The sequence below is a fragment of the Dermacentor andersoni genome, chromosome 11 (genome assembly GCF_023375885.2).
Source record: "Dermacentor andersoni chromosome 11, qqDerAnde1_hic_scaffold, whole genome shotgun sequence".
Taxonomy (NCBI): domain Eukaryota; kingdom Metazoa; phylum Arthropoda; class Arachnida; order Ixodida; family Ixodidae; genus Dermacentor; species Dermacentor andersoni.
This window is the reverse complement of record NC_092824.1, coordinates 110,707,985-110,721,382: the sequence shown is the minus strand read 5'-3', so window position 1 is coordinate 110,721,382 and position 13,398 is coordinate 110,707,985. Positions and strand designations below refer to the sequence as shown.

General features: G+C 50.8%; 1 protein-coding gene across 2 annotated transcripts in view; it reads left to right on the top strand.

Annotated features, from left to right (window-relative positions):
- The first annotated feature begins 2,519 nt into the window (after positions 1 to 2,519).
- Positions 2,520 to 13,398, top strand: part of Lap1 (leucine rich repeat containing protein 7 lap1) — a 64,218-nt gene continuing 53,339 nt past the window's right edge. For both annotated transcript variants that reach the window (XM_050186331.2, XM_050186330.2), the window contains exon 1: positions 2,520 to 2,678. The gene's annotated coding sequence lies outside the window, so the exon portion shown is untranslated. The remainder of the gene's footprint in view (positions 2,679 to 13,398) is intronic.

The window sequence follows — 13,398 nt, the reverse complement described above, 5'->3', positions numbered from 1 at the left end:
AAAAATATTTCAGTGTGTTCTCGAGTTCCTTACTCTCCAAAAATGGCCCCATGCAACTTTTGGCTGTTCCTGAAAATGTGAAACCACTTGAAAGGAATGCGCTTTCAAACCTGAGAGGCCATCAAGTGCAATGCTGTGGTTGCCCTAACAGCACTTCCTAAAGGGGAAGTTCCAGGACAGTTTCCAAGAAGCGGCAGGACTCTATGTGTGGAAGCAGGAGGTAAGTACTTCAAAGGGGATGTGGACGACAAATACACCCTCTCAAGTTTTTTTCTGGGAGCATGGTCGGATACTTTTCAGACACACTTTGCATAACATGAAACTGCGAAAAGCAGCCTGTGCATTTCAAAGTTCTTGCTTGGGCAAAGATGCCATGCAACACAACAAACAATTTGAAAAAGGGTCTATCCACCAGCGTCATCATTCACAAGTGAAGATTCACTGCCATCAAGAGATCTGTGGAACATGGGCCATGGGTATACACTCGCTAGCACTGGAGTATAGAAAGGGGGGGGGGGGGGGGCTAGGCGCTCTCCAAGTCATGTGACAGCATTGAGCGTGTAGCGAGCAGCGCCCCTCACCCCTCCTCCATTTGCTGTATGCTTTGGCTAAACCAGCAGGAGCGTTGCGCGCACACACATCAGCATTCCTGCTATGCAGTTGTGTACATGCACTGGTCTGAGCTCAACAGATAGTAAATGTCAAGATAAATCCATCTATCCCTTCTATTGGGCAGTGACAAACGCCGAGCTTTCTTTTTTTCTTTCTTGTCGGTCTCATCTAGCGTGTCCGTCTAATCGATATTGTAGTAATACAAACTCTATGCTGATATTAGACAATCCTTTCCAGAGTGAGGGAGTGAAATAACTTTAATAGGTCCAGAGAAGACGCAGGGGAGACCCCGCGCCACCCGTCTGGTCCCACGTAGGGACCGCCAAGCCGAGCTTGACAGCCCGATCGCGCGCCCTCTGGACGGTCAGGGTTTGGTCGAGTTCGGGGCTGCCCAAGAGCGCAGCCCACCTATCCTCGCTGAAGGTGGCGCCGATGGCTTCGCACTCCCACAACACTTGGTCCAATGTTGCCGTTAGTCCACAGACAGGGCAGTCCGCACTGGGTTACCTTTCAGGGTATATTGCATGAAGAACCGCAAGGTTAGGATACGCACGGGCTTGTAAAAGTCGAAGGGTCACCGCCTGCGCCCTGCATAAGGCGGGGTGCGGGAAGGGGAATGCCTGTCTTGACAGGTGGTAGTGTGAGGTAACCTCATGGAACGTGAGCAAGGGTTCCTCGCGGGGCAGGGGGACTGCGGAGGCGGCGCGGTCAGTGACTCCTCGCGCGGCCTCGTGCGCACCCTCGTTAGGGTTAGAAGGAGAGCCATCAGTCGACCCCAAGTGAGCGGGAAACCATAAGTGATAGAATGCGGAGATATACTTTTGGCGCTTTGGAGAATGCGGAGGGCCTGAGGGGAGACCATCCCGATTTGGTAGGCCTTAATGGCTGCCTTTGAATCGCTATATATTGCCTCTCTGCGATCATCGAGCAGAGCCAGCGCGATTGCAACCTGTTCGGCTACCACGGGCCTCGAAGTGCGTACCGTAGCGCAGCAAGTGAGCCTGCAGAATTGGAGTCGACGATGGAGACGGCGAATGCCTCTTGAAGGACATATGCCGCGGCATCCACGAAGCTTGCCTCAATGTGGTCGTTGCGGACATGCTCGAGTAGAGCTGTACCCCTGGCCCGACGTCAGCCGATCGACATTGTTTGCAGGGCGCACATTGCGGGGAATGGGCACGATGTACAGTTGAGACCTGATGTCGCTGGAAATCCGCATGGCGTCGGGGCACTGGTCGACAGGGTTGAGGCCCATCTCGTCGAGTATCTTGCGGCCCGCCGGGGTGCTAGATAGCCTGAGCAGCTGTGAGCGCTCTTGTGCCTCGATTATTTCTTCGAGCGTGTTGTGTACTCCGAGCTTGAGCAGGTTTTCGGTATGGGTGCTAACAGGTAAGCCGAGGGCAAGCTTAAAGACCTTTCTGATGAGAGAATTCAGCTTGTTCCTCTCTGCAACATGCCGATTATGCATGACCACACGAACCGCCCTGGATAATGAGGTGGCCTCGAGTCTGCACCTTGCCAGTCTATTTCCAACCGGCCAAATTTCCCCACCTTTATATTTAAAGAGCATTAATTTACTCATATTATCTTGGTATTAGCGCGCTACTGTATAGCGATACTCCGAATAAAAAGAACGACGTTTGTTTCGGAATAGCGCAAGACGACCACTGTTAGAAATTCAAAATTGGCGCCATTACACAAGTTTCTCGTTTTGTTGAGGCCAGTTCAGGCACAAGTTAAGGTTTCTGGAGTTATAAAAGCTTTCGCATTCTCCGATGCAAGAACCGACTTGAGGTAACTGCTTTAGATATTAGGGCGTTGACCTAATTGTAGAGGGCGTAGGGACTGGCGAAACGACTTCCTGTGAGGCGTGCGTGATGTTTTTCCGGTTAATTCCGTCATGGCTGCCGTCGTGTTGCGCACGGAGGAGCTGCGAAGGTGAAGTTGGGTAAGGTGACAGTGCACAGCCGAGGAAGCTACTGAATTACCGCAGAGAAAGAGGTTCAAATATGCGTGATCGGCCGGTCAGCTGAAGGAGTGGACACGGACACTCGAAGGCCTCACCGGTGAGAACATTTATTTCAAGTTTAAGTGACATTTTTCTGGGACGTCTCTGCAGCTTGCTGCAACTTTCACACGGAGAGTCAATCCGTTCGTCCGGGTATCTACCCCGAATTTCTGCGATTCTCCGTTCTCGTATCAAGAAGCACGCGAAATTAGGAGGCAGAACATCTCTGGAGTCTCTGTTTTTTTTTGTTAGCTTTTTGTAATTTTCCGTAAAAGAAAATATATCTCTAAAGGCCCCAAGCAGCGCCGAAGTTCTTCGCGCCGCACGTACTAGAACAGATCCACTTGCCGAGCTAATTATACAAAAAGAAAGAGCGAGGATGACGTTTCGTCTCACCTTTTGCTTTTATTTTCTTTCTCCCCCTTCTCTGCCACTTTAGAGTTTACCCCCCTCCCCGAGCTCGAAATGAGGTAATTTCAAGCTCCTATATTTGGGGCGCCGCTCATAAGCGCCCTTCAAAACTGAACGCGGCGAAGAGGGATCATATGAGAAGGAGCACTGCTTTTCGTAAATTTTTTGTTTGTTTATTTCGTTCTCTCTGCTTCGACGATATAGTATCCAGCCAGCAGTGTCGCAGTCTCTTTCGCTTAGCGCGCGCGCGCGCGCGCTGTTTGTGAGCTTCTCATTTTCGCGGTCACCCGTCTTTTGCTGTTTCTTCGCTCGGTTTCTACTGCGGCGGGGCCGTTTGGCACATCTTCTGCTCAGTTCATGTATATTTAACTTCTCTCTACGGGAGGCAGCTATCCAAAGTGGCGCCGCAGCCAGTCTTCCAAGTCTTCCTAGCTGGCAAGCGCAGATTCAGCGGAGGCGGCTTCCAGCATCTCGGGTGTCCGGCGCCGTCAATCGAGACGTGTTGTCATTTGTCGCGCGCTGCCGCTTGGCGCATCTGGCGCGGTATCGGGTTCGACGGTGAGCGAATTCCCGAGCCGGGGTTTTCCGCTCGGCGCGTCTGGATGCCGCATCTTTTTTACTGCCAACTGGTACGCGTCCCAACCAGTCACTTTGGAAGTTCTTGCTGTGTGCCAAAGAGCTTACTGGGACTCTGCAGGCAGGCGTTTTGCTTTCGTATTACGCGCAGCGTAAAATGGGAAACGTTCGCGGAGAGAGGCCAGTAGGTAAGAAGTGTGAACTCGCGGCTGCAGCTTAGATGAGCGGTGATGAATTGCGCGCCTTGAGAACGCCTTGGCTGCGACACTAATGAATCCTTAGGTTGCAGCTTCTGCTGAGCAGTGTGACAGACAACGTAGGCCTCCATTAAAACATATAGGAGTAACTTATGGGACAACATAGAACGCGCCAACTTTCGATAGTGCATGTAGGAGGCTACAGTTCTCCGAACAGAAGACCCCATGGCCATAGATAGATGTACTTTTGTGTAGATTCATTGGTCGCATAAAGTAGAGAATGAAGAAAGTTGAATGCCGTTGTTTAATACCATGGCGTCGGGTAGTGACCGTCAGTCCATGCGAAAATTGTGCCCCAACACTTTAAGTCAGGTATTGCACATACCCTTTTACGCTGAATGTTGCGTAAATTAGAGCGCCAGATATTCATCTTCCGGCTAAACTTAGCACTCTCGTTCGCGCTCAAATTTCGCACAAAGTCAGCTTGGGTTTCTTCAAACTTGACTGGGAAATACGCTTACCAACTCATCTTTTCAACTTAATTGTATTTACTCTCATTAGCATAGCATTTGCCGCATGTTAGCAGTTCAGCTCAGCAGCGTATTGTGCTGTACACATTTGATAGCAGTTCAGTCTTCTGGTGGCCAGCAGTCGCTGTTTCTTGCAGTTAATCGGTACTTTCTGCATCCACCATTTAATGGCACACATTGCCTTCTGAATTATTTCGACTACAAGAATTTCGTTGCTGCTCAGAAAATATGGCAGTTACCTTTTATTTCCGTTTTATTGCGCTTGCTTGAATGAAGAAATTCGACGCGGTTTATCTGCCTCGCTTACCTCAATAGCGGACGTGCATTTCACTTCCCCTGGGTTCGTTTTAGACCCTATTGTTGCTACAGTTGCTTTTATTCCGTCCTCTCTGTTCTGGATAGAAAGCTTCAATTTAATTTGAACGCATTGTCATGACTGCATAGCTGCGAACCCGTTGGCAATGTCCAGAGTGTTTATTATCAGGGGAAGCCTGCAAAACAGGGAATTTTCAGGTAATATGTCAGTTCTCAAGTGCTATTCTGGGACATCGTAAAATTCCGCCATATATTGTCAAATTCTATAATGGTGGCATTTTGAGCTAATCAGAGAGGCCTACCAGCCCTATGAGCCAATCAGAGCTGACTATATGGCGAATTGGACTATATGGCGAAATATGACACTGTCCAGCCGGAATAGCACTCCTGGCAAATCCCGGCAAAACAGAACATTCTCGGCCCGGTTGCTTTGAATCAGAGAAATTGGTACGTAGAGTGGTGATGGCGAAGTTATACTGGTATGCCAGAATAAAGCGAATTTTCTAACTGACTTTACGCAGTCCGCAAGTAGTGTCGACTTCCGCTGGTGTTGTGAGTACGCGTGTGCTTGGCCGGGCGATTGGCGCATCATGAAACACGGGATTCAATCCGATATTAAGTGTACTAATTCCAACTGACCTACAGCTTACTGGAATTAGTCGTTGAAAATTATAATTTGGCAGTTACTTGCCAAGCTATAAATCTTATTTTCTTCTACGGCGATGCTGTATACCTCTACCGTCCAATGAAATTTTCGTGTCGTTGTGGTAAGCAAAAAACACCCCGTACGTGGGCCGATGCCGAAGATAGTGCAATGCCGGGCCAACCCGCGGCGGAGGTGAAGCAGGCGTTCAGCACTCCCCATACGTGGGCCGATCCCGAAGATAGCGCAGTGCCGGGCCGATCCGTGGCGGAGGTGTATGGACGGATGGAATAACTTTATTGAAAGGTCCTGCGAGCTACGGGGCGCAAGGCCCCATAGAGCGGGCTACTCCCACGTTGGGACCGGGAGTTGTAACTCCCTGGCGGCATCGTGGGCTCGCTGGACGGCCCAGAGCTGCTGCGCCAGGTCTGTGCTGCGTAATGCTTCTTGTAGCCTGGCGGAGTCTTGAGCCTTGTTTGCGTGGGTCCGACCACACGGCCAGAGCAAGTGATATACATCTAGTGTGCTATGGCAATTTTCGCAATATGATGTGTATAGGTCAGGCATGTAGTGATGTAGTCGGTTCTGCGTGGGGTACGTGTTTGAAGCATTCTGAACGTGAAGGCTTGAGGCCTGGTGAGCTTATTGTGCGGCGGAGGTGAAGCAAGTTTTATGACTGCCAGGGAAATTTAATTTTAAGTACAAACTCGGAGAAAAACTGGAAAAATACGAAACTTTGAAAATGTTGATGTAGCAGGCACCTTACATAGCCATATTTTAGGTCCACTGTAGAACGAATGCCTCTGCGGAAAATCTTTAATGATACCTAAGGGCTTTACATATCAGTTGGCTGTGCATGACGATGATGGTGATAATAGGAGCATCGCTTTTGAAACGGTGACGCTTGCAATAGATCTTATTAGGGATGGGCGAATATTCGGATTTTCGAATACGAATGGAGTGCTACGTTTTAACTATTCGCATAGGTACTTGAACTATTCGTTGTTTTCGAATATCGAAACTAACCTGATATTTCGCAACGACCGACTCCTTAAGTCGTGTCATACTGTTCTCGATGAGCTGAACAATGCATCTCAAGTTATCAGAAGTGAAACAATTACATAAGTTTTCGAAGCAATGCAAGGAAAAAAAATATTTCAAGGTTTGTTTACGGCTTCGCTGGTGAAACCCTACATGACAACCTGTGATTGCAGCTTGTAGTCTGTAATTCAGTGTTTCGTGCAGTCCAGTCATGTAGGATTTTTATCTTTTTAGCTAGAGCCAGTGATGTTTTCCTTGCAACGGGCCCTTTTCCACGTGTCTGCATCCCACAAGTCCTTCAGCAGATTTCTTTTTTTTTTTTCCTTGTTCCGCAACTTCTGATCGTTCTTTAACAACCATTTATTTAGCGTTTTCGGAAAGCTAGTCACACAGCAGCCATCGATTCTTAGAAAGGTTGTTTGCAACAAGCTCCAAATATGTTGTGGGGCTATTCGGGCAGCTATTTTAATTACAATGAGTAGTTTGTGTTTAAAACTGATCCTGATTGTCCTTAATATTGCTGCGGCACAATATGCGCGATCACGAAAGGCCAGCAGTGTGAAGACGACGACGACGATTAGAAGCTAGCGCGGGCTGTTGCCTCTTGGCCAAGCGCAGCGTATTTTCCTTGTAAATATATTTGTACATAGCTTTTCGTCTGCGTCTTCCTACGTAACATATCTGGTGGAGGTGGACGTTCCCTGTACCTCGTCACGGAGCTTCGCAGTGGACGGTACGTCGAGCCTTCCTTCATGGCTCCCGGCGACGACAACCCGACTCCGCCGGCTCCGACACCTGCTGCCACTTCGACGACCTACATCACTCTCCCCGCTCCCCGTGATCCTGGCGTATTCTCGGGCCAAGATGGGGAAGACGTCGATGACTGGATCAGCCTGTATGAACACGTCAGCCGCAATAACCGGTGGGACCCTACTATTATGCTCGCCAACGTAGTCTTTTACCTCGGTGGCACACCTCGAGTTTGGTATCGCACGCACGAAGATGAGCTCACCAGTTGGGATTCACTTAAGACACAGCTTCGAGACTTGTTCGGCAACCCCTACGGTCAACAACTTGCCGCGCAGAAGGCGCTTTCCGGCCGTGTGCAGACGTCAACAGAGCCCTATGTCACGTACATTCAGGACGTCTTGGCTCTGTGCCGCAAAGTTGACACCCACATGACTGAGTCAGACAAGGTTTCCCACATCCTCAAAGGCATTGCCGATGACGCCTTCAACTTGCTCGTTTGCAACAACGTAGCCACGGTGGATGCTGTTATAAGAGAGTGCCGCCGCCTGGAACTCGCCAAAAGCCGACGTATTGACCAGCAGTTTGCCCGTCTGCCCAACACCCCAGCGACATCTTCCTGTGCCGACGCTCCTCGTCCCAACAACACTGCCGATGTTACCAGGATCGTCCGGCGTGAGATCGAGGCCGCCTATCCGGCTGCCTTCGACTCCAGTCCCACCAACACATCTGCAGTCACGGTCTCACTGATCCAGGCAGTTGTCCGCCAGGAGTTTGAAAACATGGGTCTTCACACCATCTGCTCGGCCCATCGCCCTAATACCCGCCCGGCTTCTTCGATTTCGCCCCGTCCCGCATCTTCTTACCCACCACGTTTCCGCAACCCATCTGAATGGCGCACTGCTGACGACAAGCCTATTTGTTTCCACTGCCATCGAATCGGGCACATTTCTCGGCACTGTCGTAGTCGCTGGAGTTCCCCGAGCCGGCCTACTTATACTGCCTACTCTCGCCCCTCAGGTGGCCCTTCTCGTCCCTATGCCGCACGCTCCGATAATGCCGCCACTGATTCTCCTGCAACGAACCGCCCCTATTCTCGTTCGCCTTCGCCCCAACGACGACAATCTCGCTCTCCCCAGCCCCGTCGCTCCTATTCGCCGACTCCCTTCGGACGCCGCTCCCAGCCGGAAAACTAGACGATGCAGCGCCTCGAAGTGACGCTGCATTGCTCCCTACGCCGCCAAATCCTCTACTGACTTTGCCCACTCATCTGAACCTTCTTGACGTGCAAGTCGACGGTGTTTCTGTGTCTGCTCTCATAGACACTGGGGCGCATTTGTCCGTAATGAGCGCTGACCTTCGTAACCGGCTCAAGAAAATTATCACGCCCGCCACGACGCCTGTTGTCCGTGTCGCCGATGGCGGCACAGCCCCCGTAATTGGTATGTGTACCGCCCGCGTCTCCTTCGCCGATCGCTCAACAATCGTGCTATTCACAGTCATCGCCCACTGTCCCCACGACATCATCCTCGGCTTAGACTTCCTTTCCGCACATTCTGCTCTCATCGATTGTTCCGCCAGTACTCTCCGCCTTGACCTGCCTGTTCTGGATCCTGCTGAACCACACCCCAGTCGCCTCAGTTCCGCCGACTTCGTTCGCTTGCCACCTTCGGCACTGACCTACGTTGACCTAGTGTCATCCCCACCAGTCCCCGACGGTCACTACATCGCGGCTCCTATGCAAGACGTCCTCCTTACACATGGGATCACAGTACCCCATACAGTTTTATCTATTACGGCGAATTGCGTCTGCCTGCCAGTGGTCAACTTTGGCTTGACGACACAAGTGCTGCCACGTGGGATGTCTTTGGCCCAGCTTTGTTCATTCGAGGATCACTCAGTAGCATCCATTGCAGTAGACGACACTTCATCCGATACTCCTCTACCATCGCAGTCGGCAAATTGTACCATCGCTGACTTACGGAAAATGATTGCCCCCGACTTGCCCTCCGAGCACGCTCGTGAACTCTACCGCGTTCTGTTTTCCTACCACGATATTTTTGACTTTAACGATCGTCCTTTAGCCCAAACTACAGCTGTCAAACATCGCATTAATACCGGCGATGCCCCTCCTATTCATCGCCGCCCGTATCGAGTGTCACCAGCTGAGCGTCAAGTTATTCACGCAGAAGTTCGCAAAATGCTTGCCAAGAACATTATTGAACCATCATATAGTCCATGGGCGTCACCTGTAGTACTGGTCAAAAAGAAGGATGGCTCATGGCGCTTTTGCGTGGATTATCGGCACCTTAACAGGGTTACCAAAAAGGACGTGTATCCCCTACCTCGGATTGATGACGCCCTTGACTGCCTCCACGGTGCTCGCTATTTCTCTTCTATTGACCTTCGCTCCGGCTACTGGCAGATTGCCGTGGACGATCTCGACCGCGAGAAGACTGCTTTTGTCACACCCGACGGTCTTTATCAATTCAAAGTGATGCCGTTCGGTCTATGTAACGCCCCTGCCACTTTTGAACGCATGATGGACTCCCTTCTTCACGGTTTCAAATGGTCCACGTGCCTGTGCTACTTGGACGACGTTATCGTATTCTCCCCAACGTTCGCTACGCACCTCGAGCGCCTCTCAGCAGTCCTGGACGTTTTTCGGCGAGCCGGTCTGCAACTCAACGCATCGAAGTGCCAATTCGGCCGTCGCCAGATTACCGTCCTTGGACATCTCGTTGACGCGAACGGAGTGCAACCGGACCCAGGCAAGATCCATGCTGTTACGCACTTCCCTGTTCCGAAGTGTGTCAAGGATGTGCGCAGCTTCATCGGCCTTTGTTCGTACTTCCGCCGTTTCGTGAGAAATTTCGCCGCCATAGCACGACCACTAACCGACCTTTTGAAAAAAGACGCTCCTTTCCAGTGGGGCGATAACGAGGCCTCTGCATTCTCTCATCTAATCGACATTCTCACAACGCCTCCCGTTTTGGCCCATTTCGATCCTTCTGCGCCTACCGAAGTCCGTACTGATGCCAGCGGTCACGGAATTGGAGCAGTACTGGCACAACGCCAGCGTGGCCACGACCGTGTTATCGCTTACGCCAGTAGGCTCCTCTCACCCGCGGAGCGCAACTATTCCATCACTGAGCGTGAGTGTCTGGCCCTAGTTTGGGCGGTTGCGAAATTCCGCCCATACTTATATGGCCGATCCTTTTCCGTTGTCACAGACCATCACGCGCTTTGCTGGTTATGCTCACTGAAAGATCCTACAGGAAGACTTGGTCGCTGGGCCTTACGCCTCCAAGAATATTCGTATACTGTCACCTATAAATCTGGCCGACTACACAAGGACGCTGACTGCCTGTCTCGCTACCCGGTCGACGAGCCTGACGACGCCGACAGTAGTAGCGCCAACGGCATTTTCTCTGTCTCTGCCTTCGGTAACATCGCCGATGCGCAGTACCGAGACCTATCGCTGCGAGCACTTATCGAGCGTCTGCGCTCTACACCTACCGACGCATCCGTTCGCCGATATGTCCTCCAGGGTGGCATTCTGTATCGAAGGAACTTCCTCCCTGACGGCTCTGACCTTCTTCTTGTCGTGCCAAAACAGCTACGACAGACTGTGCTCTTTGAGATGCATGACGCACCCACTTCAGGACATCTTGGGGTAACCCGCACGTACGACCGCGTCCGCCGCCGCTTCTATTGGCCTGGTCTCGCTCGCTCCGTTCGACGCTATGTTGCTGCCTGTGATCCCTGCCAGCGTCGGAAGACACCTCAGGTGCTACCTGCCGGTCATCTCCAGCCGATCACCGTCCCTGTGGAACCGTTCTTTCGTGTTGGATTAGACCTGCTCGGTCCCTTTCCCACGTCATCTTCTGGGAACAAATGGGTAGCCGTCGCGACTGATTACGCCACCCGATACGCTATCACTCGGGCTCTCTACCAGCTGCGCCACTGACGTCGCGGACTTTCTCTTGCGTGACATTATCTTGCTTCATGGCGCCCCGCGACAGCTGCTTACTGACCGTGGTCGAAACTTCCTCTCGAAAGTTATCGCTGACATTGTGCGTTCCTGCTCCATTCAACACAAACTGACTACTTCATACCATCCTCAAACCAATGGCCTGACAGAGCGGTTAAACCGTACTCTTACCGATATGCTGGCCAAGTACGTTTCCAAGGACCACCACGACTGGGACATTGCCCTTCCTTACGTAACATTTGCGTACAATTCTTCCCGGCACGACACCGCCGGATTTTCTCCCTTTTATCTACTGTACGGTCGCGAACCTACCTTGCCCCTAGACACGGCACTTCCTCCTGCTGCGGTCTCAACAAGCGAGTATGCGCGCGACGCCATCGCCCTCGCTGACCATGCACGCCAGCTTGCCCGTGCTCGACTGACGGCCTCACAGACCACTCAGCAGTGTCAGTACAACGCCCGCCATCGTGACGTACAGTTTTCACCTGGTGCGCTCGTGCTCCTGTGGTCGCCCTCTCGTCACGTCGGACTTTCAGAGAAGCTCCTTTCGCGATACACAGGGCCCTACCGCGTGCTGCGCCAGGTGACGCCTGTGACTTACGAAATTGCTCCTGTGGCCTCAACCTCGTCCTCTCCTGTGGCATCTAGTGATGTCGTACACGTCAGTAGGCTCAAGGCCTACTACACTGCTTCCGAGTCCGATCTTTAGTCGCTCCGGGACGGCGCTTTTGCAGCCGGGGGTAGTGCTACGGCACAATATGCGCGATCACGAAAGGCCAGCAGTGTGAAGACGACGACGACGATTAGAAGCTAGCGCGGGCTGTTGCCTCTTGGCCAAGCGCAGCGTATTTTCCTTGTAAATATATTTGTACATAGCTTTTCGTCTGCGTCTTCCTACGTAACAATATTAAGATTTTTTTTTTCACTAGTCAGTACAAGCGTGGTACGTTATTATACCGAAATAAATATTCCTGTTGTAAATATATGCGTCTGCTTTTCGATATTCGATACTTAACATTCGTATTCAGTCCGTACGTATTCGAAAATTTGGTATTCGCCCAAATTTTGGTATTTGGTTTCTTTTTTCTTCTTTCTTTAAAATAAATTATCACGCCTTTCAATAGAGATATCATTTGAGAGTTCGAGCTCGCGCCGTCCGCGCCTTCTCATCTTGTCCACTTGTTTATTGCACTAGCCCTAGTATGAGTCTGCATAAAACTAGCCCATGCAGCTTTCCAGCTTTTAGTTCTTCCGCATGTCATCAAGATCGTTGTTTAAAACGTTTTGTTGCATTTAATGCTGTTGAATATATTTCTACTCTCAGCTACATTGCCCTCTGTAGAAAGTTCGCTTTATCGTGTGTTATCTCTTCCTTTGCGCCGTCTTTTACTTTTTACTTTTTAATTTTCCAACCGCGTTTTATAGTAACTACAGCAGTTTCATTTATGTTTCCCCTTTGTTTCCGCGTTCATTGCTAGATGCATTCTTTAACATTCCAGCAGGACATGGTTAATTGTTTCGGGTAGTTTTATTTTCCCATTACAGGGATTCTAGATGGTTAATGTTCCTGTATATAGACATGGACACCAGGTGGTTTTAGCGCTGCAAGGAGAGCTTACACAGCAACTCTATGTGATTTTAGAGTTACTGTATATGCCAGCATATACAGTAACTCTAGGTTTTATGGATGGATGGATGCTGTGAGCGCCAAGGGGGTTTTAAAGGCGCGTGTCCTCTGGTGCACCGAATGTGAAACACGTGAATCGAGAAAAAGAAGGCACCGAGTCGCCGTTTGCTGCCATGTTCGTTGTTGCGAAGCAGCGTTGTAATCCTATCTGCCGTAAGAAAGAAGCCTTACCGCGCAGAGCGGAAATACGTTTGTTAATGCATCCGCGCAGTCCAGAACTTGGGAGCGCTGAGGATGTGGTTGGAGTAAAGCCCCACTATACGCAGCTTGGACTTAGCAGAGGTCACACGCGCTGTTGGCCCCCATAACATATAAAAAAGTATCGGTATTTATTACATTTTCCTTGCGCGCAGTCTGAGGCAAAGACGGCGCTCGATAGACAGCGGAGAGAGTCCCCACCGAGTCTTATTTCGCATGTCTGGTTTTCTGTCCTTGCGCTGTTACGAAAGTTTTCTGCTGAGAGAGGGTTGCAAAAAACATGTGACACAGAGGTCGTGCTTACAATAAACCCTTTTGGCAACCCTTCCGTCTCTAGTAGAACCCTTTGCAACGCATCTTTAGACGTGATACAATGCTAAGCGACTGAAACGCGATGCTCGGAGCGCACGGCTGCCTTAGGGTGCCGACACTTTCTGCC